The sequence below is a fragment of the Anolis sagrei genome, chromosome 2 (genome assembly GCF_037176765.1).
Source record: "Anolis sagrei isolate rAnoSag1 chromosome 2, rAnoSag1.mat, whole genome shotgun sequence".
In the NCBI taxonomy this organism is placed as follows: Eukaryota; Metazoa; Chordata; class Lepidosauria; order Squamata; family Dactyloidae; genus Anolis; species Anolis sagrei.
In genome coordinates this window covers 18,604,672-18,630,643 of record NC_090022.1, presented here as the reverse complement: position 1 = coordinate 18,630,643, position 25,972 = coordinate 18,604,672, and the positions used below count along the sequence as shown (strand labels likewise).

At 42.3% G+C, this 25,972-nt stretch overlaps 1 protein-coding gene across 1 annotated transcript in view; it reads left to right on the top strand.

The window, feature by feature from the left end:
- The first annotated feature begins 8,062 nt into the window (after positions 1–8,062).
- PPT2 (palmitoyl-protein thioesterase 2) overlaps positions 8,063–25,972 on the top strand; it is a 58,837-nt gene continuing 40,927 nt past the window's right edge. Inside the window, exon 1 of the mRNA XM_067465457.1 lies at positions 8,063–8,243. The gene's annotated coding sequence lies outside the window, so the exon portion shown is untranslated. The remainder of the gene's footprint in view (positions 8,244–25,972) is intronic.

Sequence of the window (25,972 nt, the reverse complement as noted above, 5' to 3'; positions counted from 1 at the left end):
GAGTCCTAGGGGGAGGTCACCTCCGATCACACCTCCATCCCAATTGCCACTGCCCTGACTCCTATATGATGTGGTTGATCTGGACCCATCATGATCCAACTTAAAACAACTTAGGCAGTGGTTCTCAACCTGGGATCCCCAGATGTTTTTGGCCTACAACTCCCAGAAATCCCAGCCAGTTTATCAGCTGTTAGGATTTCTGGGAATTGAAGGCCAAAAACATCTGGGGACCCCAGGTTGAGAACCACTGAGAGGCTTAGGGTGGAGGAGGGTGGGGTGGTAGAGGTTGATGGAAGTTGTAGTCCACCTACATCCCAAGATCCACATGAATCCCACCAATGATGGATCTGGGCCAAACTTGGATCACATGATCCAGCTTAAATAATTACACAGTTTGGGAGAGATTGGCAAAAGACTGACAGAACTAATGGGAGTTGTAGACCACCACATCCAGAGAGCAGCGTATATACTATTTACGATTGATCTGGACCAAGCTTGATTTGGGGTTTTGTGGGGAGTCCTGACATTAAATCAAACACTTATTCAGCAACAGCTGCTTGTGTATTCCCCGCTATATGCCAAGGCGCATCCTTTTGTGTTGTGTGCTTTGATTTGTGAGGGCAAATGGCCTAATATGCAATTGTGATTGTTGCAAGACACATTTCCTGTTACTAAATGGGATAATAATATATTTTATTTCCTGGATCTTTCCCTGCCAGCCTTGTTGGCCAGCTTATGTTCCTATTGCAATGCCCTGGGCACCAGAAGGAGTGAGGAACCTGGTGTTGTGCTCCGGAAACTCCCAAACATATGAGATTGAACTGTCATGCGCAATAAATGTTTATAGGGCATTTTTAAAGGGCATACTCAGTTCGTATAAGGTTTTTGTCAGGCCTGTTTGGTCTCACTGTCACCCTGGATGAACCAAGAACCTGATCTTGTCAAATGTACACACCCAACATTCCTCTGCTTGACTGCCTCGCTTGACTCCAATCATGATGGAATTTGGGGAGCTTTCTTCCAGGGATTGTCACCATTGATCTTTCCCTTTGAGAAACTTCTAAAGGCCCTTCCAGACAGGCCCTATATCCCAGGATCTTATCCCAGGTCTTCTGCTTTAAACTGGATTATGTGAGTCCACACTGCCAGATAATCTGGGATAAGCAGAAAACCTGCAATCAGATCCTGGAATATAAAGCCTGTCTGGAAGGGCCCTTAGAAAGAACAGTATTGAAATACTGGGGTGTCTCTCCAATGCGATTTGACATCACAACTAGTGTTGAGTGATTTCAGCTCCTCTAAAACTGTGGGCTCGGGCACCCCAGTGTGTCTAGTTTTCCATAAGGCCAAATCAGAAACAGACAGGTAGAAGGCAAAAGCAGAGGTTTATTCTCAATGGCCAGAAAAGATGTCAGGGGAGAAAGCACTCCAAAGTAATGACATAACGCAATCGTGACATTTGACAGGCATTCAAGAAATCCATGTCAGTGCATGACTGGTTCAAAAATTGACTGGCTAGGATCCTTGTCCTGAGTGGCTCAGGACTCCATTGGACATCATCACTGGTTGACCCTTCACATGGTGAGAAAATCAATAAACTGTTATTGGAGCATTTAAGTGTCAATCTGTTCAGTGGTTCAGCTCTGAGAGGGGCGCAATCAAAAAGCAATGTGATGTGACAATATGCAATGAGGCCTTGATGGGCTTAATGAGTTGGCTCTGGTTAACACAATGAGTCCAATGTACACAACGGATACTTGGGGATGATGACCATTTAAATAGGTGAGGCTGGCTCAAGGCATGGGTTCTGGATCTTTCCCACATATAGCCCCAATCTTATCAGTGGGAGCAGAAAATAGACCCAGGGAACTCTGATGTAAGTTCATTGAGTGATTTCCCTGTGTCTCCCAGTTCAGTGTGAGGAGATTATAGAAATTAAAAAAATAGGTTTTTGGGTGCAACCAGACGGCCCTGGTGATGCAGCTGGTGAAATCGCCAAGCTGCTTAACTTGCTGACCAAAAGGTCGGTGGTTCAAATCCGGGGATTGTGGTGAGCTCCCACTGTTAGCCCCAACTTCTGCCAACTAACAGTTCAAAAGCATGTAAATGTGAGTAGATCAATAGGTACCACTTTGACAGGAAGGTAACGGTGCTCCATGCAGTCATGCAGGCTACATGACCTAGGAGACATCTACGGACAATGCCAGCTCTTCAGCTTAGAAATGGAGATGAGCACTCCTCCCCAGAGTCGAACACAACTAGACTTAATGTCAAGGAGAAACCTTTACCTTTAGACAGCATTCCAGAGACGTATAAGACAAAAGCTGCATGCACTCACTAAGCCCTGGCAGAGCTGTGGTTTATATTCATATTATTTTATGCTATTGTATAATTTGGTGGCCGAGTTCTTGATTTCACCATGACCGTCCTTGTTAAATCAAGACAATTGGAGAGTGTGTATCTCTCTAAACTATAACCTATGGGTGAACTGGTTTGGCGGAAGGAGAATCCAGTACACACCCTGATCTCGTAGGAGGCCAAGCAGAATCCAAATGGTGTTAATAATTATTTACATGCGACTGCCACTCTCCTTCCAATAAACCCATGTGTTTTCATAACATTAAGCTTGGTCATTCCGGCTTCCCCGTATAGACGCTCCCTTCCAGTGATGCCCGTTTGGATGGTAGATTCAAGAGGTGGAGCCTTTTAATGATTGGCCCCACATATTTGGAAATGATTTGAAGGTGCACCACAACTACATGTATTTATGAAACTTCCTCCTAAGAAAGGTAAGATTGTTTCCTGTCCTATTTGCCTTGACTGAGGACTAGAGGCTTGTATAAAAGGTCATCTAACCTTTATTAATTTTTAATTAAATTTTTAAACTATTGATGTTTTCAAATTATAATGATAATTGAATGACTGTATTTAGATTGGATTGTTGTGAGTTTTCCAGGCGGTATGGTCATGTTCCAGAAGCATTCTATCCTGACGTTTTGCCCACATCTATGGCAGGCATCCTCAGAGGTTGTGTATTTGGATGGTTGGCCTGAATTGGGAATTCTGTTTTGTTGCTGTCCTTAACTTTAAAGTAAACCAATAGTTTTGTTTCCACAGTTTCTGTGATACTGATTTGAGGTCTCTTTGATGAACCTTTCTTTAATATATATAAAAAATAGAGTCATAGAATAGATATCACAACTAAGGGCAGGAAAAGACAAAGGCTGAGGGATACAGATTGGGCTCAATGCAAGACTGATTTTAGTTTTTCTTTGACCTATTGCAATGCTAGAACTGCTATTTTAAAGGATCCTTATTTCATGATATGCATCTGTTCATTATTTGGTGGAAAGAAAGCAGAGGACCTCTTCGGTGGTTGCTCCCACATTTTAGATTCTCCTTGCTCTCCTTCCACCAACAAATAAAAGCTTTCCTGGGTTATTGTAGGTTTTTTGTGCTATATGGCCATGTTCTAGAAGCATTCTCTCCTGACGTTTCAACTGCATCTGAGGCAGGCATCCTCAGAGGTTGGTAGATCTTCGCCTGGAGATGGACGGGGGAGTGTGTCCCGGTTAGTTCTGCTAGACCTCTCAGCGGCCTTCGATACCGTTGACCACGGTATCCTTCTGAGACGCCTCATAGATATAGGACTTGGGGGTACTGCCTTGCAGTGGCTCCGGTCCTTTCTTGAGGTACGGTTCCAGAAGGTGTTACTGGGTGACACCTGTTCGGCCCCACAACCGTTGTCATGTGGAGTCCCACAGGGTTCAATTCTGTCCCCGATGTTGTTTAACATCTACATGAAGCCACTGGGAGAGATCATCCAGAGTTTCGGAATGAGGTGTTATCTCTATGCAGATGATGTCCAAATCTGTCACTCCTTCTCACCTGTCACCAAGGAGGCTGTCCAAACCTTGAACCAGTGCTTGGCTGCTATGTCGGACTGGATGAGAGCTAGCAAATTGAAATTGAATCCAGACAAGACAGAGGTCCTACTGGTCAGTCGTAAGGCCGAACAGGGCATAGGGTTACAGCCTGTGTTAGACGGGGTTACACTCCCCCTGAAGACGCAGGTTCGCAGCTTGGGAGTGATCCTGGACTCATCACTGAGCCTGGGGCCCCAGGTCTCAGCGGTGGCTGGGAGAGCTTTTGCACAATTAAAACTTGTGCGCCAGTTGCACCCGTACCTTGGGAAGTCTGATCTGGCCATTGTGGTCCACACTCTTGTTACATCCCGAATAGATTACTGCAACACACTCTACGTGGGGTTGCCTTTGAAGACTGTTCAGAAACTTCAATTAGTCCAGCGGGCGGCAGCCAGATTACTCACTGGAGCGTCATACAGGGAGCATACCACCCCTCTGTTATGTCAGCTCCACTGGCTGCCGATCCAGTTCCGAGCACAATTCAAAGTGCTGGTTTTGATCTACAAAACCCTGTATGGTTCCGGCCCAGCATATCTGTCCAAATGCATCTCCTTCTACGTCCCGCCTCAGAATTTAAGATCTTCTGGGGAGGCCCTGCTCTCGGCCCCACCTCTATCACAAGTGAGATTGGTGGGGACGAGGAGCAGGGCCTTCTCAATGGTGGCCCCTCGCCTGTGGAATTCACTCCCCAGGGAAATTAGGTCATTGACATCTCTCCTTTCTTTTAGAAGGAAATTAAAAACGTGGATATGGGACCAGGCTTTTGGGTAATCTGGCAGATAGGCAAAGGATAATGACAACCAGAATTAATAGGATTGACAATGTGGAATGAATTTACGGACTCTGAGTTGGCAAACGTTGAGCATAAGATTGGTTTTTACTGATTGTGTTGTATAATTGATTGTTTTAATTGTTTATAATTGCTGTTATATATGTTTTTATCTATTGTCTGTGCTGGAATCGAATTGTGCCTTTTGTAAGCCGCCCTGAAGACCCCTGCTCTAATATAACACAACACTTCTCATTTAATAAACGTGTATCTGTACCTCTTACAAGGCTGTTAAGCACAATTCTCCAGCCTGTCTCATCTCATCTTCAGACTGCTCCCTCCCCTGTGACAGCTCCTTGAGCAACTGACTCTTTGACATTTTCCCTCTCGAAAAGCTCTTGCTACCTTCAAGTTGTTTGCCCAGCAAATATGGTCACGTGCCACCAAGCTCTCTGTACTGTTTGCAACCTGGGTGTTGTTGCGAAAGGGAAGAGTGATAGGCATCTTAGGGAAAATGTGACATGCAGGACTAGTTGGCGAGTGGATAATGTCTGACCTTCCGGATCCAATTCCAAACCTTCAGCTGACCCAGTTTGGTGCTGCTGACTTATCCTTTGCCACTCCTCAGGATATCTTTCCTCCTTCCCACTTTTCCTCAATTTACTTCAGTTGCTGCAAATCGAGGCCCCTTCCACACAGCTATATAAAATCCACACTATATGGCAGTGTGGACTCAGATAGTCCAGTTCAAAGCAGATATTGTGGATTATTTGCCTTAATATTCTGGGTTATATGGCTATGTAGAAGGGCCCCGAGGCTGGACCTGCATTGCCATATAATGCAGTTTGAAATTGCATTATATGGTCAGTATAGAGCCATATAATGTGGTTTACCTGGACAGGCCCATACTATAGGGTTCTGCACTGACCACATAAGTTTCAAATTGCATTATATGGCAGTGTATGCCCATATAATGCAGTTTAACTGCACTGAATTACATTATATGGGTCCACACTGACCATACAATGCAGTTCCAGACTTTAAACTGGTGTTTTGTTCATTTGTTCAGTCGTCTCCGACTCTTCGTGACCTCATGGACCAGCCCACGCCAGAGCTCCCTGTCGGCCGTCACCACCCCCAGCTCCTTCAAGGTCAGTCCACTCACTTCAAGGATGCCATCCATCCATCTTGCCCTTGGTTGGCCCCTCTTCCTTTTACCTTCTACTTTCCTCAGCATAATTGTCTTCTCTAGACTTGTGTAGCTACCCACAAAAGAGTTCTGGTTTTTGAAGGTCTCTAGCTTACACTGTGGAAGCGTTCCGGCGCTTAGCACACAAGATGTCATAGCATTAAGCCACATCATTTACAGCATTGTCAAACTGCATCAATTCAAAAGAGTACGTAGATGTAGCCTGCATTCATATGCAGAAGCATTTCAGATGTCGGAATATTTGCATTTGTTGGAGATGGTGCTATGTGTAAACACAACATTCATTTTTTCATTCATAGGAAACCAGTCTGAATGAAGTTAGAAGGGCTTGGTATCTGTACACTCTTTAAAAAAAAAGAGAAGGCAGGCCACAGGATAATTGGGGCAGTGTTTCTACTTAAGGCTTGAGCATTTATGAAAAGAAAAATAAAAGCACTTAAGGTCCCTTCTACACTTCATATAATCCAGATTAACAAAACTGATAATTTGGATTTTATATGGCAGTGTGGGGCCCCTTCCATACAGTTGTATAAAATACACATTAAACTAGATTATGTGGTAGTGTGGACTCAGATAACCAGGGGCGGCTCAATCCGTTACGCAAAGTAAGCATTTGCAGTATAGTTTATTTTTCCCAGGGGTGCTCTTGAGGCGCTCTTGGGGGAAAATAGAACTTGACATATGCAAGTTGTAGTTACTGGGATGTATAGTTCACCTACAATCAAAGAGCATTCTGAACTCCACCAACAATGGAATTGAACCAAATATAGCACACAGAACTCCCATGACGAACAGAAAATATATATCAGTGATTGGTTGGGGGTGGGTGGGGGAATACTGTTTGCTTACCATTGAAAATTACCTAGGGCCGCCTCTGCAGATAACCCAGTTCAAAACGGATACCGTGGATTATCTGCCTTGATATTCTGGGTAAAATGGCTGTGTGGAAGGGTCCCTAGGAGGCCTAAACAAGAAATGAATTAGCTGGATTGTTGTAGGTTTTTCGGGCTATATGGCTAATTCAAAGTGCTGGCTTTAGCCTATAAAGCCCTAAATGGTTCTGGCCCTACTTACCTCTCCGAAGGCATCTCCTCCTATGAACCGACTAGGACACTAAGATCATCTGGGGAGGCCCTGCTCTCGGTCCCGCCTGCATCACAGGCGCGCTTGGCGGGGACAAGAGACAGGGCCTTCTCAGTGGTGGCCCCTCGGCTGTGGAATGCCCTGCCTGCAGACATCAGATTGGCCCCCTCCCTGCTGGCATTTCAGAGGAAAGTGAAGACCTGGCTGTTCGAACAAGCATTTGATTAAACTGTGTAATTGAACATAGGAATACGAAATAATGGATGACGAGACTGGATTCTGATTTTACTGTTGAGGCGCTAATGATTGTTATACTGATGTTAATGATTTATGTGACAATTGCTTTTAATTCCCCTATACTTGATTTGTGATATTTTGTACTGATGTTGTTTACCGTTTTGAGTTGCCTGAGAGCTGAGAAAAGCGGTATAGAAATAAAGTAAATAAATAAAATAAATAAATGTTCTAGAAGCATTCTCTCCTGACATTTCACCTGCATCTATAGCAGGCATGCTCAGAGTTTGTGAGCTTGCTCCCTCCTCCCTATGACTTTCCCTCACATATTTATACATGGCCCTCATCGTGTCTCCTCTCAGCCTTCTCTTCTTCAGGCTAAACATACCCAGCTCTTTAAGCCACTCCTCATAGGGCTTGTTCTCCAGACCCTTGATCATTTTAGTGTGTAAACAAGGTCTTTAGCTGGCCTATAAGTGTGCTGAGGAATCATGGAAGTTGTAATTTTCCATCCTGTTTGGCGTTCTCTGCTAGTGACTCAACAAACTGCAACTCCCAAGATTCCTTAGTACTGAGCCATGGTAGGTTAAAGTGGTATCAAAACTGCCTTCATTCGACAGTGTAGATGCCCCCCTGGATTGCTATGTTTTCCCTCCCCTCCAAAAAAAAGGAGCAAAGGAAGGAAACAGAGATCCTGGAGCCTGGGCGCATCCCATTGGCGGATGCCTTCCTTTGAACTGCGCCGATGGCTGCCCGCAGCGAGGAAGGGAGGCGGGCTATTGGTCAAGAGGAGGAGGAGGAGGCGGGAATAGAACGTTGGGTCGGCCGGGGTTGCCAGGGACGCCGTGCACGGTTGCCAGGGATGGAACGCCGAGGGGGAGTTTTTCCCGGATCTGACGCGCGCGGGGCGTCCGCACGAGAAGGGAAATAAACAAGAGAAAAGCAGCGACTCCAGCGAGCTCCGCGGGCGGATGGGGGCAGGGAGGCGGCGGAGGAGGAGGAGGACGGTGCTTTGATCCAGGCAAGAGCCCCAGGATGGCCATAAAGGGAAGGGAGGACATATATCAAAGGGTGCAAGTTGGGGTGGGGGGAAAGGAACAACAAAAGTTTAAGAAGGAATGGTTTTGCAGCTTGGAAAAGTCGATCACGGGGAAAGGAAAGCATTGCGCCCTCTGATTTACTCCCAGCAAGGTTGGCCCTGGCATCCTTAGGCTTCTTCAGCAGAGGAATATATATGTGTATATATATGCAGCATTCATATCTACACATATATATTAGATTTTGGAATATTTTTATTCATATGTGTGTATACTCATACATGCATATAATATATACGACTTCAAACACAAATATTTATTATGGATATATATGAATATATATATGTGTGTGTGTGTGTGTGTGTGTGTGTAGGAATGTGTATTTGTATATATATGTCGGATTTTGGAATATTTTTATACATACACATATCTACAATTTTGGAATATTTTCATACACGCATATCTATGATTTTGGAATGATTTCCTACACATATCTATAATTTTGGAATATTTTTATGTAAACACATATCTACAATTTTGGAATGTTTTTATACATACCTACAATTTTGGAATATTTTTATACACACATATATTTACAATCTTGCAATATTTTCATACTCATAGCTATAATTTTGCAATATATTCATGCATGCATATATGTGTGTGTGTATGTATATGTATGTATGTATGTGTAATCCACTGATATACATATGCATGTCTTTCTCCATTTAAGAAGCCTGACAACCCCCTACACACATCTATAATTTTGGAATATTTTCATACATACACATCTCTATAATTTTGGAATATTTTCAGACTTACATACGTATAAATGTCATAAATAAATAAATCACACACACACACACACAAACATATAAATCTACTGATATACATATGCATATATTCCTCCATTTAAGAAGCCTGACAACCCCTTACCTTCACATTGGATTATATGGCAGTGTGGACTCAGATAACCCAGTTCAAAGCAGATAACCCAGTTTAAATTGTGGATTATATGGATATTCTGGGTTATATGGCTGTGTGGAAGGGCCTGTCCTTTGCACATCCCAAGATCCTTCTGATGGAGATTATATTGGTGAATGTACATTTTGGTTGCTTGGGTTACTTGTAAATACTAACACTATACTTCACCGTAAACTCTGTATTGATATTAAGAGCAAATGAAGACAGATCAGGGCAAACCTAATGTAACATAGTTTTAATGTATTACAAACACTGGTTTTCCAGTATTATAGAAATCGGTTTTGGTTCAACTTTTTTTCAAGTGTTATTTCTTAGAATTTTTTTGCCAGTTGCTTGAGAGTGCCAGTTGTTTGAGTTCTAGTTAATTATTATTGTTTATTTATTGTTGTATTTGTTATGTTGTTGTTTTATTGATGTGTTGGGCCTGCCTCTTGTAAGCCTCACCGAGTCCTTCGGGAGATGTTAGAGGGGTATAAATAAAGGTTTATTATTATTATTATTATTAGCCGAGAGTCCACTGTTTGTGTGTATCTATTTATATCTATATCTATGTATTTTCCCCGGTGGTGCTGTGGGTTAAACTGCTGAGTTTCTGAATTTGGAGACAAAAAGGTCAGTCGTTTGAATCCGGGGAGCGGCGTGAGCTCCTGCTGTTAGCCCCAACTTCTGCCAACCTAGCAGTTCAAAAACATGCAAATGTGAGTAGATCAATAGATACAGCTTCTGTGGGAATGTAATGGCACTCCATGCAGTCATGCCGGCCACATGATTTTGGAGGCATCTAGGCTCTTCAGCTTAGAAATGGAGATGAGCATCACCTCCCAGAGTTGGACACGACTAGACTTAACATCAAGGGAAACCCTTACCTTTACTCTTTAAGGTGCCTGATGACCCGATATTGCACTACCAACATTATTGATCCCAGGAAGTTTTTATATTTGGGGATGATGTTGATGGTAGCAGCATCCCACACATGACACAGCTGTGGGAAAAGGGATAGGGAATGCCAAATTTGATGGATCCCCCCCCCCCTTCTGCTTTTGGATAGCTCTCAAAAAGCCTCAGCCAAGCTAGACCTGGCTGTCTTTTATACTGGATAGAAACATCAAATCATAGCGTTGGAAGAGACCCCAAGGGCTATCCAATCTAATCTAATCCCATTCTTACGTGCAGAAAGACACAGATGGCCATCCAGCCTCTGCTGGAATGGCCATTTGTTGGGAGTGCTCTGATTGTGTGATATTGAATTAAATTGAGCATATCAACATGATGACTTTCCAAATGGGATCTACTTTATTTGGGATGAATAATTGGATTATACATTTTGTTTAGAGTGAAGGGAGAAAGAGTGAATTACTATAGTTAGTTAAAGTTCCCCAAGTTCCTTGCAGTTTGTTGAAGAGATGGGAAATTGAGGATTTGGTCACTTTTGTGAATTGAAATGGAACAGTGGTTGCATTGTGGATGTAGCTGTGTTGTGTTCCTCTTCTGTTCTCTCCCATAAGATTGCTAGCTTTCCAACTGGTTTGCTGTGAGTTTTCAGGGCTGTATGGCCGTGTTCTAGAAGCATTCTCCCCTGACGTTTTGCCCTCATCTATGACAGGCATCCTCAGAGGTTGTGAGGTCTGTTGGAAACTAGTGGTTGCTGGCTTTTGGGGGCAGTTGGGTCACACCTTTTACAACATTGTCGCTCGCACAACAAGGAGAAAGAAGGCTTGTTTTTTTCCAGTCCCTTGGGTCATGCCACTGTTTCCTGCTGGGTGATGATAACAAAGCTGTTCGCCAGGCTTTTTCTGATAATGCCAACCAACTTCTGAGCTGAGTTGCATGTGATGTTGCTCACTTAAGATTTTTTTAAAATTTTATTTTGCAGAGCATTTATTGTTTTGGACTACAACTTGCACAATCTCCAGGTAGGCCTGGCATTGACCACTATTTTTGTGTGCGTGTGTTAGGAGCGACTTGAGAAGCTGCAAGTCACTTTTGGTGTGAGAGAATTGACAGTCTGCAAGGACTTCTCCAGGGAATGCTCAGATTTTTAAAAAAATTATTTTTATTAAAACAGAAAATGTTTATTTTACATAAAAAGTGGTAAAACATTTGGGTTGAAGAAAAGTAGGAAATAAGGATAGAAGGAGGGAGGGAGGGAGAGAAAGAAAAAAGAAAAGAATCACACATAAGGAAAAGGAGAGAGGGGCTCTGTTTACTTCGATTCTAAACCTTTGCGATTATGGTTTCCATTCTTAATAGTAGTCCTTTCCTTACAGTTCCCTTCCTACTCGACATTCCGGCATTATTGATTCATTTTTTTATTCCCATTCTTATTACTTAGTTACTCAGGTGATCCCTTGTTGTCTGAGTAGAATTGTTTTCCAAGATCGGTGTACTGGCGGTGGGTCCGTAGGTGACTGTGGAGCCCTATTCTTGACCTGCATCTTCTCCCGCAGTGAGGGCATCAGTTTCCAGGTGGCTTGATGTACCTTCCTCTTGGCACGTTTCTCTCTTTCGCCCTCCATTCGTGCCTCTTCAAATTCTACAGCACTGCTGGCAACAGCTGGCCTCCAACTGGAGTGCTCAAGGGCCAGGGCTTCTCAGTTCTCAGTGTCTATGCCAGAGTTTTTAAGGTTGGCTTTGAGCACATCTTTAAATCTTTTTTCCTGCCCACAACATTCCATTTTCCATTCTTGAGTTTGGAGTAGAGCAACTGCTTTGGGAGACAGTGGTCAAGCTTCAATCCTGGTGGTCTTTGCTTCTTTCAGCACGCTGACATTTGTCCACCTGTCTTCCCAAGAGATTTGCAGGATTTTTCGGAGGTAACACTGATGGAATCGTTCCAGGAATTGCATGTGACGTCTGTAGACAGTCCACTTTAGTTTGTTCATATCTTTAATCTCTCTCACTTTGTTTATCCAACTATCTATATCTGCTATCTCTTCAAGTTTCCAAAGCTATCCTCACTGCCATTGACATATATATGAGAATAATATATCCTTGTTTGGGTCTAAAGTCAGTTCCAAATCAGTGTGGTGGAGGCTCCTTCTTCGGAAGCTTTTAAACAGAGGCTGGATGGCCATCTGTCAGGGGTACTTTCCATGCAATTTTCCTGCATATAAAGTACCTGGAGGGTCAAAGTTTGACTCATGCTTGGTATAGACCCATAGAATGCATTTCAGTGCAGTTGACCTGCATTATATAAGTCCACACTGAGCATATAATGAACTTTCAAACTGCATTATATGGGAGTGTAGATGGGACTTTAGTCCAAATCAGTCCTGACCAAACTCTGGAATTTTCAGTAATCAGCGTGGATTAACAAAGTGAGGCCTTCTCTGCAGCTAAACAATTAATATATTCTGTGTTCAAAATTTGTCAACTTCTCTTCCCAAGGTTAAACATACATTTTTCCCCAGAAAAACGTGAAATTTATTGAATGTATAGTCTGCCTTTCCCCCAAAGTGGTTTACAATGATAAATTAAGGGAAAATAACTAAAATAAATATTTAATATAAATGTTTCTAAAAATTCAAACAACCGATCCACGTAGAATATTGTTTAAAAACAATTTAAAAGACATACAGCATATTTATTTATTATTTATTTATTTGCTATACTTGTATACCGCTGTTTCTCAGCCTAGCCGGCGACTCAACACGGTTTACAACAAAATACAACAATCAACAGTATACAATTTAAAACCATAAAAGCATGATACACAATATTCACACATCAATAACAATCCAATACATCTCCTGACTAAAATCGTGATCCAGTTTCGTCGTCCGTATTACCAATCCTTTAATCCTTTAATCATTACATTCATTGCACCGAATTAACCAAATGCCTGTTCGAACATCCAGGTTTTTAATCTTCTACGGAACACCATCAGCGAGGGGGCTGATCTTACCTCCATGGGAAGGGCGTTCCATAGCCGAGGGGCCACCACAGAAAAGGCCCCAAATATGGGGTCACATAGTATGACCCCATATTTGTTCCTGGACTTTGTATGGATAATAGTGAACCATGGTTAATACTGAACCCTATTCCAATGAAGGTCTTCTGGCCTCAAAATAGCATATATGTAGAGCCGTGCTGGAGTATTGCTTTATGCAGCGTACAACCACAGCCTTCGTAATTAAAACTGAAGATGTCCAGGGACTTTTTGGCGCAGAAATATCCATCCTGCCTAATGCATTGTCAAAGGCTTTAATGACCGGAAGCACTGGGTTGCTGTGAGTTTTCTGGGCTGTATGGCCATGTTCCAGAAGCATTCTCTCCTGACATTTTGCCCATATCTATGGCAGGCATCCTCAGGGGTTGTGAGGTCTGCTGGAAACTAGGAAAATTGGGTTTATATATCTGTGGAATGTCCAGGGTGGGAGAAAGTGTGAATGTTGCAACTGGCGAGCTTGATTAGCATTGAATGGCTTTGCAGCTTCAAAGCCTGGCTACTTCCTGCCTGGGGGAATCCTTTGTTGGGAGGTAATTTTTCTTCATGCTTTTTTTCCCTTCTTCTTTCTATCCGTTCAGTTGACTGGTCAGTGTTTTCCAGCCAAAGGAAAATTGATGACTAGAGACCAGGCCTCTTTCTTGGCACCAGAAAACTGCAGGCTTGAGAAGCGTTGATCCCTTTTATGGAAGCAGCTATAAACCAGTCCATGAGTCAGCTGCACTTTCCATCCATTGTCTTTCCCTTCACATCCCCAGCCACTGTTCCTCAGCAGCACGCTCCTGCGACCAAGCCTGCACCAACACTGTGGAATTAATGCATTTTGACATCCTTTCAGATGCCACAGTTCGATGCTATGGGATACTAGGGGCTGTGGTTTGTTCAGACAACACCAACACTCTTTGGGAGAGAAGGCTAAAGGCCTTGTAAAACAAAAATGCCAATGTTTCCATAGCCATGAGCCATGGCAGTTAAAGTGGTGTGAAATTGCATTAATATCACGCATTATTCTCATGCATAATCATGGTCGCTTTGTTTCTTAGTTTAGTAACATGTTTACAGGTTTATGAGAATGTTTGACAACTTTAGATGGAAAAGAGCTCTTTTTTGCTCTGTGTAAGGAGCAACTTGAGAAACTGTAAGTCGCTTCTGGTGTGAAAGAATTGGCTGTCTCCAGAGACCTTGCCCAGGGGACGCCCAGATGTTTTACCATCCTGTGGGAGGCTTCTCCCATGTCCCCGCATGAGAAGCTGGAGCTGACAAGAGGGAGCTCAGCCATGCTTTTCTGGCTTGTACAGCTTTTTATATATTTATATTTTATGCTAAATTTTTAACAGTATTTTATGATTGTTTTACATGTTGATGCATCAAATGTTGCCAACTGTGGCACCTGAGAAGTCACCTTGAGTCACCTGAGAAGGGCGGTATACAAATATGATAAATATAAATAAATAAATGCTGACCATCCTGCTGGCACAATGGTTTGGCCCATTACACCACTGGGGGCTCCATGGAAAAGAGTGACTTTTTGTCTTCCTGATGAAAAGAGTGGCTTTCTTTCTGATAACATCCTGTTTGGATTATTGGATTGTTGTAATGCCGTCTACATGTAGCTGATGTTGAAAAAGCTTAGAAACTGGAGTTGGTCCAAATACTGCAACCAGGTTGTTAACTGTTGTGACAGCTTCACCTAGGCATAATTTGAATTACCAGGCATAATTCAAAGAGTTGGTATTGACCCATAAAACCCTTTTGATTTATAGAGTCCTATAGGGCTTAGGTCCAGGTTACTTGAGGGACCTTATCTCCCTTAATGAACCCATATTTACTCTACGTGGGGCTACCCTTGAAGACGGCTCGGAAACTACAACTTGTCCAACGCTCGGCAGCCAGATTAATAACTGGGGCGAATTACAGAGAGCAGTCAACCCTCCTGTTTAAGGCACTCCACTGGCTGCCGTTTATCTTCAGGTTCCAATTCAAGGTTCAGGTCATCACCTACAAAGCCCTTAACGGTTTGGGACCCACCTACCTTCGTGACCATATCTCCTTCCATGAACCGGCCTGATCTCTTCGAGGCTCTCCTTTCGCCCCTGCTGCTTTCACAGGCTCGTCTTGTGGGAAAAAGGAAGAGAGCCTTCTCCGCTGTGGCCCCCCGACTTTGGAACTCATTGCCCGGTGAGATTAGCCAAGCCCCCTCTTTAGAAATGTTTAAGAAGGAACTCAAAACCCGGCTCTTCAGCTGCGCCTTTGGAGAGTAACCCCAGAACTAGACATTGCTGCTACTCCTCAACGTTTATCCCTACAGTACATTTTCCCCTGCTTGTCTGAAGGCTTGTTTCTACGCCACCGTTTTTATGTGCTCTCCCTTACAAATAATCCTCTCCATTCCTATCTCACCCTGAGTTTTTAGTATTTTATTTTGTACATGTGGCCTGCTTATTGTCACTGGGATTGTGATGGACTTTTACTGTATTGTATATTGTTGATTGTACGAGGGGTATTTTTAAAGTAAGGTCCATTTTGTTGTAGACATTAGTGCTTCACGCGCATACCGCAACGAGCGCGTGCGTCATGTACCGGCATGCCTCGGGAACAACTGTGCTCAGTTTCCGTCCTGTAGCTAACCTGTACGGTTCTGTTCTGTGCTTTAAAAATGTTTAAGACTATCAACTCACCCGCCGCATGTGAGGTTCGCTCAGTGATACGGTTTTTGTCAGCAAGGAACCTGCTTGCTGCAGAAATTAATCGACAGATTTGTGAAGTGTACGGTGATATTGTTATGAGTGAAAGCAAAGTGTGTAAGTGGGTACGACAATTCAAAGATGGCCATGACAACGTCCATGATGAGGACCGCTCCGGTCGCCCTTCTTTAATTACGGACGGCAGTGAACTCTTAGTTATCGGAGCAGGTGGCAAGTTTTTATGAAGAGGGTATTTTAAAATTGGTTCAGAGGTATGATAAGTGTTTGGACAAATTTGGCAACTATGTCGAAAAATAGAGTGAAGTATGTACTTTCTGAAAATAAATTTACTTTTTTGAAATAAACTTTCGTTGTGTACTTATGTTCCAACGGACCTTACTTAAAAAATACGCCTCGTATTTTCATGTTTTATGTATTTTATTGTATTATTGTTTCATGCCTTGGTTTTATTTTATTTTATTGTAATGTGGTGTTGGGCTTGGCCTCATGTAAACTATCCCAAGTCCCCATTGGGGATATGGTAGTGGGGTATAAAGATTATTATTATTATTATTACTATTATTATTATTACTATTATTATTAGAGTTCTAAGGCCCCTTCCACACAGTTGAATAAAATCCCACATTTTCTGCTTTAGAGTCATAGAGTTGGAAGAGACCTCATGGGCCATCCAGTCCAACCCCCTGCCCAGAAGCAGGAAAATCACATTTATAGCATCCCGGACAGATGGCCATCCAGCCTCTGTTTAAAAGCCTCCAAAGAAGGCGCCTCCACCACACTTCAGGACAGAGAGTTCCACTGCTGAACAGCTCTCACTGTCTAGAAGTTCTTCCTAATGTTCAGATGGAATCTCCTTTCTTGTAGTTTGAAGCCATTGTTCCACGTCCTAGTCTCCAGGGCAGCAGAAAACAAGCCTGCTCCTTCCTCCTTATGACTTTCCCTTTGAATAATTGCTTTGAAGTGGAATATATAGCAGTTGTGTATAAGCCTGTATAAAACTTGAAAGTTCTGTATAAAACTTGAAAGCGTTATTTATTCATTTTTGTGTAATTCATTATATTACTAAAACCACGATTCTGCTTAACTTTGGTTATAGTAGAAAGGCTAAGAAGCTGTAGATATGGTGGAAATCTGACTTAGTTTTGCATTTTCCCCTCCTACTGAGATTCCAGCATGCATTGTCCTACCTTCTTTCAAGTGTATTTTTGTAGCTAAAGGCTTAGAAAGTAGCTAAACTTGAGCATTGCCCTACTTAAGGCAACTTTTCTATTCAGTGGCAGAATAAAGCGCACACATTGCCCTGTTAAGGCTATTGCAACTAAATAATCTTCTTTGCAAAGATCTATCTCAAAGAGCCGTTAAAGGGGATTATTTTAATTTGTACATATTTCAGTGGAATTTAACTTGTATTTGAACTCTGTGTATCTTGTTGTATGTGATGTTATAGTGTTTTATCTCTTGTTTTAATTATGTTGTACCCAGCTTTGAGCCTCAGGGAGAGGCGGGTAATACATTTGTTATTATTATGATCTTGGGCATTGCCCGGGTTATTTGAAAAAGTCAGTTTCTAATTGTACAAAATGCATAAAGTTGTGGATGAACTACAACTCACATCATGCCAGGCTAACCCCCTGAAACTCCATCAGTACTTAAAGTTTGTTATGTTGGGCAAGTTTGCTCTAGATGCATCATCAGTGGGGTTCAGTGTGCTCTCTGGCTGTAGGGTAAACTACAACTCCCACTAGGGTGAGTCAGTCCTCTCAAACGCCTTCAGTAGGTTATGGGTGTTCTGTGTGCCAAGTTTGGTCCAGGTCCATCTTTGGTGGCATAGATTGGTTGTGTATATTTTTAAAAGGTATTTTATGACATTGTCCATTTTTAGCTGGACTGAGGATCTCAACTGAGAGAGCACAAGAGATGTGGGACTAAAATATTTTCATAAATAAATAATGGAAGGCATGAGATCAGCATGTGGAATTATAGAATTGCTGTATTATGTTCTTGAATATACCGGCTTCCATCTCCCAGGCCATATATTCCTTACTCGCATTTTTGTTTCAGTTCTTTTAGTAGATTTATATTTTTACAGGGCAGCTAACATAAAAAAATACAATGTACTAGCCGTCCCCTGCCACATGTTGCTGTGGCCCAGTCTGGTGCTCTGGAAAATAAAGTAATGAAAAGTGTTGGTTTCTAATATATGTACTTTCTTTATGCTTGTGGGTAAATAGTATTTCTTGCTCTTTCTTTGTCAGTGTTGATGTAGAGATTGTCTGATTTGCCTACAGCATATAATTGTCCTTCTTTAGGGGTCCCTTTCAAATCTATGATACTATATCTCGTGTGTGAATCATATGTATCTATCTATATCTATGGCTGGATGGCTCTTTGTCAGGAGGGCTTTGATTACTTTTTCTTTCTCTGGTGAAGGGAGTTGGACTGGATGGCCTTAACTATTTTCTGTTGCTCATGAGGGTTCTGTGTGGGAAGTTTGCCCCAATTCTGTCGTTGGTAGGGTTCAGAATGCTCTTTGATTGTAGGTGAACTATAAATCCCAGTAACTACAACTCCCAAATTGAAGTCAAAGTCTATTTCCCTCAAACTCCATCTGTGCTCATATTTGGGCATATGGAATATTTGTGCCAAGTTTGGTCCAGATCCATAATTGTTTGAGAGTCCATGGTAATTTCTGGATGTAGGTGAACTACAACTCCCAAACTCAAGGTCAATGCCGACCAAACCCTTCTAGTGTTTTCTGTTGGTCATGGGAGTCCTATGTGCCACATTTGGTTCAATTCCATCATTGGTGGAGTTCAGAATGTTCTTTGATTGTAGATGAACTGTAAATCCCAGCAACTACAACTCCCAAATGACAAAATCAACTGTTTTGAATGATGGTCATTCATTGGCCTGATAGGTGTATTGTGTCCAAATTTGGTGGCAATTTGTCCAGTGGTTTTTGAGTTACGTTAATCCCACAAACGAACATTACATTTTTATTTATATAGATTAAATGGAATGAAAATCACAGTAACCACATTAAATTATCCAGCTCGGTGGTAACAAACTTCTCCTTATGCAAGAAAATGTCATTCCATTTGTTCCAATGGAACCTTTCTCTGTGTTGTTGAATGGTTTCTTGGCCAGAAACACTGGGTTGCTTTGAGTTTTCTGGGCTGTATGGACATGTTTCCAGAAGCATTCTCTCCTGACATTTCACCCACATCTATGGTTGGCAAGTGAGGTTTAACTATCTATGGAATAATGTCTAGGATGGAAGAAAGAACTCTTGTCTGCTTGAGGCAAATGTGAATGTTGCAATTGGCCACCTAGGTTAGCATTGAATGGCCTTGCAGCTTGGCTGCTTCCTTCTTGGGGTAATCCTTTGTTGGGAGGTGTTAATTCTATAATATAGATGCATCCTTAGAGGTAAAAGAGGGAATCCTCCTCCTTTCTGTTCCAGCCATGGAAGCCATTTATGACACGCAGATAATATTTTCTACCTGTACAATTCTATACAGTTAGCCTTCCACATTGACTGGTGTTAGGGCACAGGACCCCCATTAAAGTGAAAACTCTTATTGAAAAGTACTGTTTTATATGAGAGAACACCTCCCTGGGAACCTCTAGGTATTTCAGCATGACTCTGTGGTCAACATCTGGCCAAAGGTGACTATAAAGCCACATCGGAGGACCTAGAATTTCCTAGATAGATTGTAATGTATAAATATGTGAGAGGAAGTCACAGGGAAGAGGGAGTAAGCTTGTTTTCTGCTTCCCTGGAGACTAGGACGCGGAACAATGGCTTCAAACTACAAGAAAGGAGATTCCATCTGAACATTAGGAAGAACTTCCTGACTGTGAGAGCTGTTCAGCAGTGGAACTCTCTGCCCCGGAGTGTGGTAGAGGCTCCTTCTTTGGAAGGCTGGATGACTATCTGTCGGGGGTGCTTTGAATGCAATATTCCTGCTTCTTGGCAGGGGGTTGGACTGGATGGTCCATGAGGTCTCTTCCAACTCTATGAATCTATGATTCTACTATTAAAATCCACAAAAGTCACAGCTGCAAATGTGGAGGGCCAGCTATACTGCTTATTTTCCTTATAGGGATTGTATTTTCCTTATAGGGATGGCGAATGTCCCTTTTCTTTGAGACAGTAAGCCTTTGCCTAGCAAGAGCAATAACCTGAGAAGGATTGCATAGCTGTTTCTATATTTAGGTCAGTTCCAGTTATGATGTTATGAAAATATGATTGACATGTTGTTATTGTGTGTGTCATAGAGCTGGTTTTCCAAGTATGTCAAGGACTTTGCTCTCACTCAATTGCTAGGCTTTTACTTGAGTAAAATACAGGTATCTTCTCTGTTTGCATTTTCATTAAAAAGAATTTTAATGGTATGTTACTGTATTTTAACTTTTGCATTTTATGATGTAAACATTTAATTAAAAATATCCATTCATATATGTGTTCACCTCATTTGTAATCTCTATCATATTGTGTCATGTCACTTTTAGCCACCTTGAGTCCCTATGGGGAGAAAAGCATTCTTATTCTTATTCTTATTATTAGATACACAACAAGATTAGTACACAGCAAACAAGATCACTCTGCTGGCTTTTGTATTCGATCATACATCGGACACTTCCCAAGTGTCTAGGACTGTGTGATGTATCACTGAATAATGTGTGCAGAGCTGAGTAGAGTGGCTTTTTTGCAGCTGACAGATGGTAATTTTGTCCCTACCAAGGTCTTTAGTGTGGTGTTGGAGGAAAGTGCTGAGAGTGCCTTGGACTGCGAGAAGATCCAACCAGTCCATCCTCCAGGAAATAAAGTCCGACTGCTCACTGGAGGGAAGGATACTAGAGACAAAGTTGAAGACTTTGGCCACATCATGAGGAGACAGGAAAGCCTAGAGAAGACAATTATGCTGGGGAAAGTGGAAGGCAAAAGGAAGAGGGGCCGACCAAGGGCAAGATGGATGGATGGCATCCTTGAAGTGACTGGACTGACCTTGAGGGAGCTGGGGGTGGTAACGGCCGACAGGGAGCTCTGGCGTAGGCTGGTCCATGAGGTCACGAAGAGTTGGAGACGACTGAACGAATGAACAACAACAAAGGTCTTTAGGCACTTCACACAGTGTGCCAATCACTACTGGGATTACCTTGACTGGCTTGTGCCAGAGTCTTTGCAGTTTGATCTTTAAATCCTCGTATTGTGTTAGTTTTTCCAGTTGCTTCTCGTCAATTCTACTGTCGCCTGGGATTGCAACATCAACAATCCATTCTTTGTTTTTTTCCATGATTGTGAGGTCAGGAATATTATGCTCCAAAACTCTGTCAATCTGAATTCAGAAGCCCCAGAGTAACCATTTCAGGTTTGCTATCCCACCAGTTCTTTGTCACAGGCAGATGATATTTGTGGCACAAGTTCCAATGGAACGTCTGAGCAACGGTGTTATGCCTCTGCTTGTAGTCCATCTGCTCAATCTTCTTGCAGCAGCTGAGGATGTGATCTATTGTTTGTTCTGCTTCCTTGCAGAGTCTACACTTGGAATCTGTCATCAACTTTTCAATTCTGACTTTGATGGCATTTGTTCTAATTGCTTGCTTTTGAATTATTATTATTTATTATTTATTTACTGCATTTGTATTCCAACTTTCCCAGCCAGATAATAATAATAATTACTATTGTTTTATGAAATTGCACAACTTATTATGAGATGGATCTTTTGCACCATATTTAGCTTAGAGGCTAATAATGATAGTGGTCCCTGTTAGGAACTTTCTTGTACCGTAGCATATTTATTTCAGCCTGCACTGCTTTGTGTTAAAATCCACTTCCTAAGCTGAATGGAAGGAATAAAGTGTTCAATCAACAGTGGAAAGAAAATCAGAATGAGTATTGGTTTTACAGTTTGCAGACATTCGGATTACAGATTTTTATTTATTGTGTCAGGGGCAACCAGACCATCGTATTACATTTCTAACAGAACAAAACAAACAGATTAAAAAACCCCCACAAAGTTTGCAGGCTTGGTAGCTGATTAAATGTCCTTTGACCAGTATCTGGCCACTTGGAGTGCCTCTGGTGTTGCCACAAGGAGGTCCTCCATCGTGCATGTGGCAGGGCTCAGGTTGCATTGCAGCAGGTGGTCAGTGGTTTGCTCTTCTCCGCACTCGCATGTCGAGGATTCCACTTTGTAGCCCCATTTTTTAAGATTGGCTCTGCATTTCGTGGTGCCAGAGCGCAGTCTGTTCAGCGCCTTCCAAGTTGCCCAGTCTTCTGTGTGCCCAGGGGGGAGTCTCTCAGTTGGTATCACTCAGCTATTGGTTGAGGTTCTGGGTTTGTGCCTGCCACTTTTGGACTCTCGCTTGCTGAGGTGTTCCAGCAAGTGTCTCTGTAGATCTTAGAAAACTATTTCTTGATTTAAGTTGATGGCGTGCTGGCTGATACCCAAACAAGGGATGAGCTGGAGATGTCACTGCCTTGGTCCTTTCACTATTGACTGCTACTTCCTGGCGGATGTCAGGTGGTGCAATGCCAGCTAAACAGATTTACAGGTTCACAGATGCAAGAACAACAATCGTTTGGTGTAACTATTACCCTTTTTGGTGTCTCATTGAATCCTGGTCCTGTTGAAGGGTCCCTCCTTCGCAACTAGATAACTATGCATAGGAAGCATTAACATTTTTCTCCATCTAAGGAAGAAGCTGCACATCTGGGAAAAGGCAGACTAGGGCCCCTTCCCCACAGCTGAATAACATCCCACATTATCTGCTTTGAACTGGAATATATGGCAGTGTGGACTCAGATAACTTAGTTCAAAGCAGATATTGTGGTATTTTCTGCCTTGATATTCTGGGATACAGGGATATGTGGAAGGGCCCTTGATATTCTGGGTTATATGGCTGTGTGGAAGGGCCCTAAACCTCTTTATGTATTTATTTATTATATATTATAATGTTTATCACCTCTTTATCCAATTATTGAAAATGGCTTCAAATGATTTCTAACTTATGGACACGGTGGCCCAATCTACACTGCTATGTAAAATACAGATTATCTGCTTTGAACTGGATTATCTGACAGTATATACTCATATGCGGATTATCTACTTGTATAATCTGGATTATAAAGCAGTGTAGAAGGGGCCTGAGGGCCCTTCCATAAAGCCCCATATCCCAGAATATCAAGGCATACACAGTATCTGCTTTGAACTGGGTTATCTGAGTCCGCACTGCCATATAATCCAATTCAATGTGGATTTATACAGCTGTGTGGAAGGGGCCCGAGCTTCATGGCTGTGCAGGGATTCAAAGCCTGGTTTCTAGTCATAGCCCAATACTCAAGCCATTGCACTATGTTGACTCATCAAAGTAACTTACAATGGAACAAATAAAAGGTGCAAGGTTCTTCTCCTCCTCACTTCCTGTATCATCATAAAGATGACAATCTGAATGTGTTCTCCTTCCTGGGAGGAACCAGGAACTGGTTTTCCAAGTGAGGCCCTTTCTCCTGGCTTGAAAGGAAAAGGAAAAACAAGAGTCACGTCCCTTCCTGCTTTGGCATGAAAGCCAAAGGGACTGGTATCACTCTCTCAGCCTCAAAGGAGGGCAAAAGCAATTCCTTTCTGATTAAGTCTTGCAAAAAAAAAAATGCCCATTAGAGGTTTGCCTTAGGGTTGCCATAAGTTGTAAACAACTTGAAGGCACACAACAACAACACAAATGAATGGATTATATTTTTTCATGTCAGGAGCGATTTGAGAAACTACTAGTTGCTTCTGGTGTGAAAGAATTGGCTGAAGTTTGCCCATGCCTGATGTGGGTTATCTGTGTTCATAATCAGGATTATATGGCAGTGTTGTAGGCCCTAGTATCAGTAAGCTGAAAATGACAACACAACAACTAATTGAAACTGCAAGTCACTTCTGGTGTGAGAGAATTGGCCGTCTGCAAAGACATTGCCCAGGGGATGCCTGGATGTTTTGATGTTTTACCATCCTTGTGGGAGGCTTCTCTCATGTCCCCGCATGGGGAGCTGGAGCTGACAGATGGAGCTCATCCGTGCTCTCCCCAGATTCGAACCTGTGACCTATCGGTCTTCAGTCCTGCTGACACAAGGGTTTAACCCACTGCACCACTGGGGCCTCCAAATGACTGGATAGTCATATGGTTCAAATTCCCAGTTGTGCCACTGAACAACAATGGCATTGTTAGGCGTGAAAGAACAATAAGTTGGGAGGACAGTCTTAATTTCTTGATTTTATATATAAAAACATTCTTTGAACTGGGTTGTTGTGTGTTTTCCAAGCTGTATGGCTATGTTCCAGAAGCATTCTCTCCTGACGTTTCACCTGCATCTATGGCAGGCATCCTCAGTGGTGGTGAGGTCTGTTGGAAACTAGGCAATTGAGTTTTGCACATCTATGGAATGTTCAGGGTGGGAGAAAGCACTCTTGTCTGTTTGAGCCATGAAGCAGCCAGACTTTGAAGCTGCAAGGTTATTAAATGCTAATCAAGGTGGCCATTTGCTACATTCACACCTACCTCAAACAGACGCGTTCTTTCTCCCACCCTGGACATTCCACAGATACGCAAAGCTCACTTGCCTAGTTTCCAACAGACCTCACAACCTCTAAGGATGCCTGCCATAGATGCAGGCGAAACGTCAGGAGAGAATGCTTCTGGAACATAGCCATACAGCCCGGAAAACACACAACAACTCAGTGATTCCAGCTACTAAAACCTTTGACAATACATTCCTTAAACTAATACTCACTGCCACTTGTGTACACCCCCAAATAGAGTTAGTGTAATATAAATAACCCCATATTTTAGAGCAAAAATAAATAAAAGGGCTGGAGGAAAGATGTTTACTCTTGTAAGGAAAGTAACCAGTTTATTATTGTTTTTTATTTTGTTATTTGTTATTGTTATTTTGTGTCCCAAGCTAGTGGTTTGTAGCATTCAGATGATGTTGCTCTTTAAAGGAATATTCTGAGTTGCTTTTCAGCAATAGGAAAGTAAAATGTTACTTTCTGAAGAGGAAGTCAACTTTTTCAATTAGTTGTGTTGTCATTTTCAGTTTATTGATACTAGGGCCTGCTACACTGCCATATAATCTTGATTATGAACACAGATAACCCATATCAGGCATGGGGAAACTTCGGCCCTCCAGGAGTTTGGACTTCAACTCCCACAATTCCTAACAGCCGGTAGGCTGTTAGGAATTGTGGGAGTTGAAATCCAAAACTCCTGGAGGGCCAAAGTTTGCCCATGCCTGATCCACATTATCTGCTTTGACCTGGATTATCTGAGTCTTCACTTGTCATATAATCCAGTTCAAAGCAGATAATCTGGATTTTATATAGAAATGTCCTTGGAAGCACTTACTTCTCTTTTGCATTCTTGTACTGATTTTGTTCTCGTGATGGTAGCTTTACACAGTAATGTAATTTGCAATCAAGTGACTGGGGTTGGCAACATGATATTTTCCCCTTCTGCCTTATGCCACAGTAAACCAATTAAAGGTTGTGTGTGAAGGAGGGAAGTATTTCTCCAAGCTGGGTGGCAAAACAGAGACTTACCAGGTTAAACTTGTTTCTTTGGTTTCCAACTGGGTATACCTCAAGTTTCAGCAGAAAGGTACCCTGTATTTAATTAGACTGCTTGAGAAACTTGTATTTTGCAGAATGTGATTTGATATTTGTTTTAATTATTTATTTATAGATTAATATTTATTTTAATTATTTATTTATAGATATTTATTGCATATATCCAGTCAGTATTTTAAGTTAGATCAAGAAGGGTCCAGATCTATCAAGCCATGCAGGAGCCATCTTGGAACATACATACATACATACATACATACATACATACAAGGGTTGAATGAAAAGTAATGCCTCCACCTTCATAACTCCTCAACAGATGGCAGTACTGATATGCAGCAGGTACTGGTTTGTTCAGTAAACTCTCCTCTACAGTTTCATTTTGGCGGGAAGCCTTAGCATTGAATGGTTGTGTTGTTAAAGTGCGAAGTATGGAACCCTACGCAGACGGTCGGTCAATGCGACTT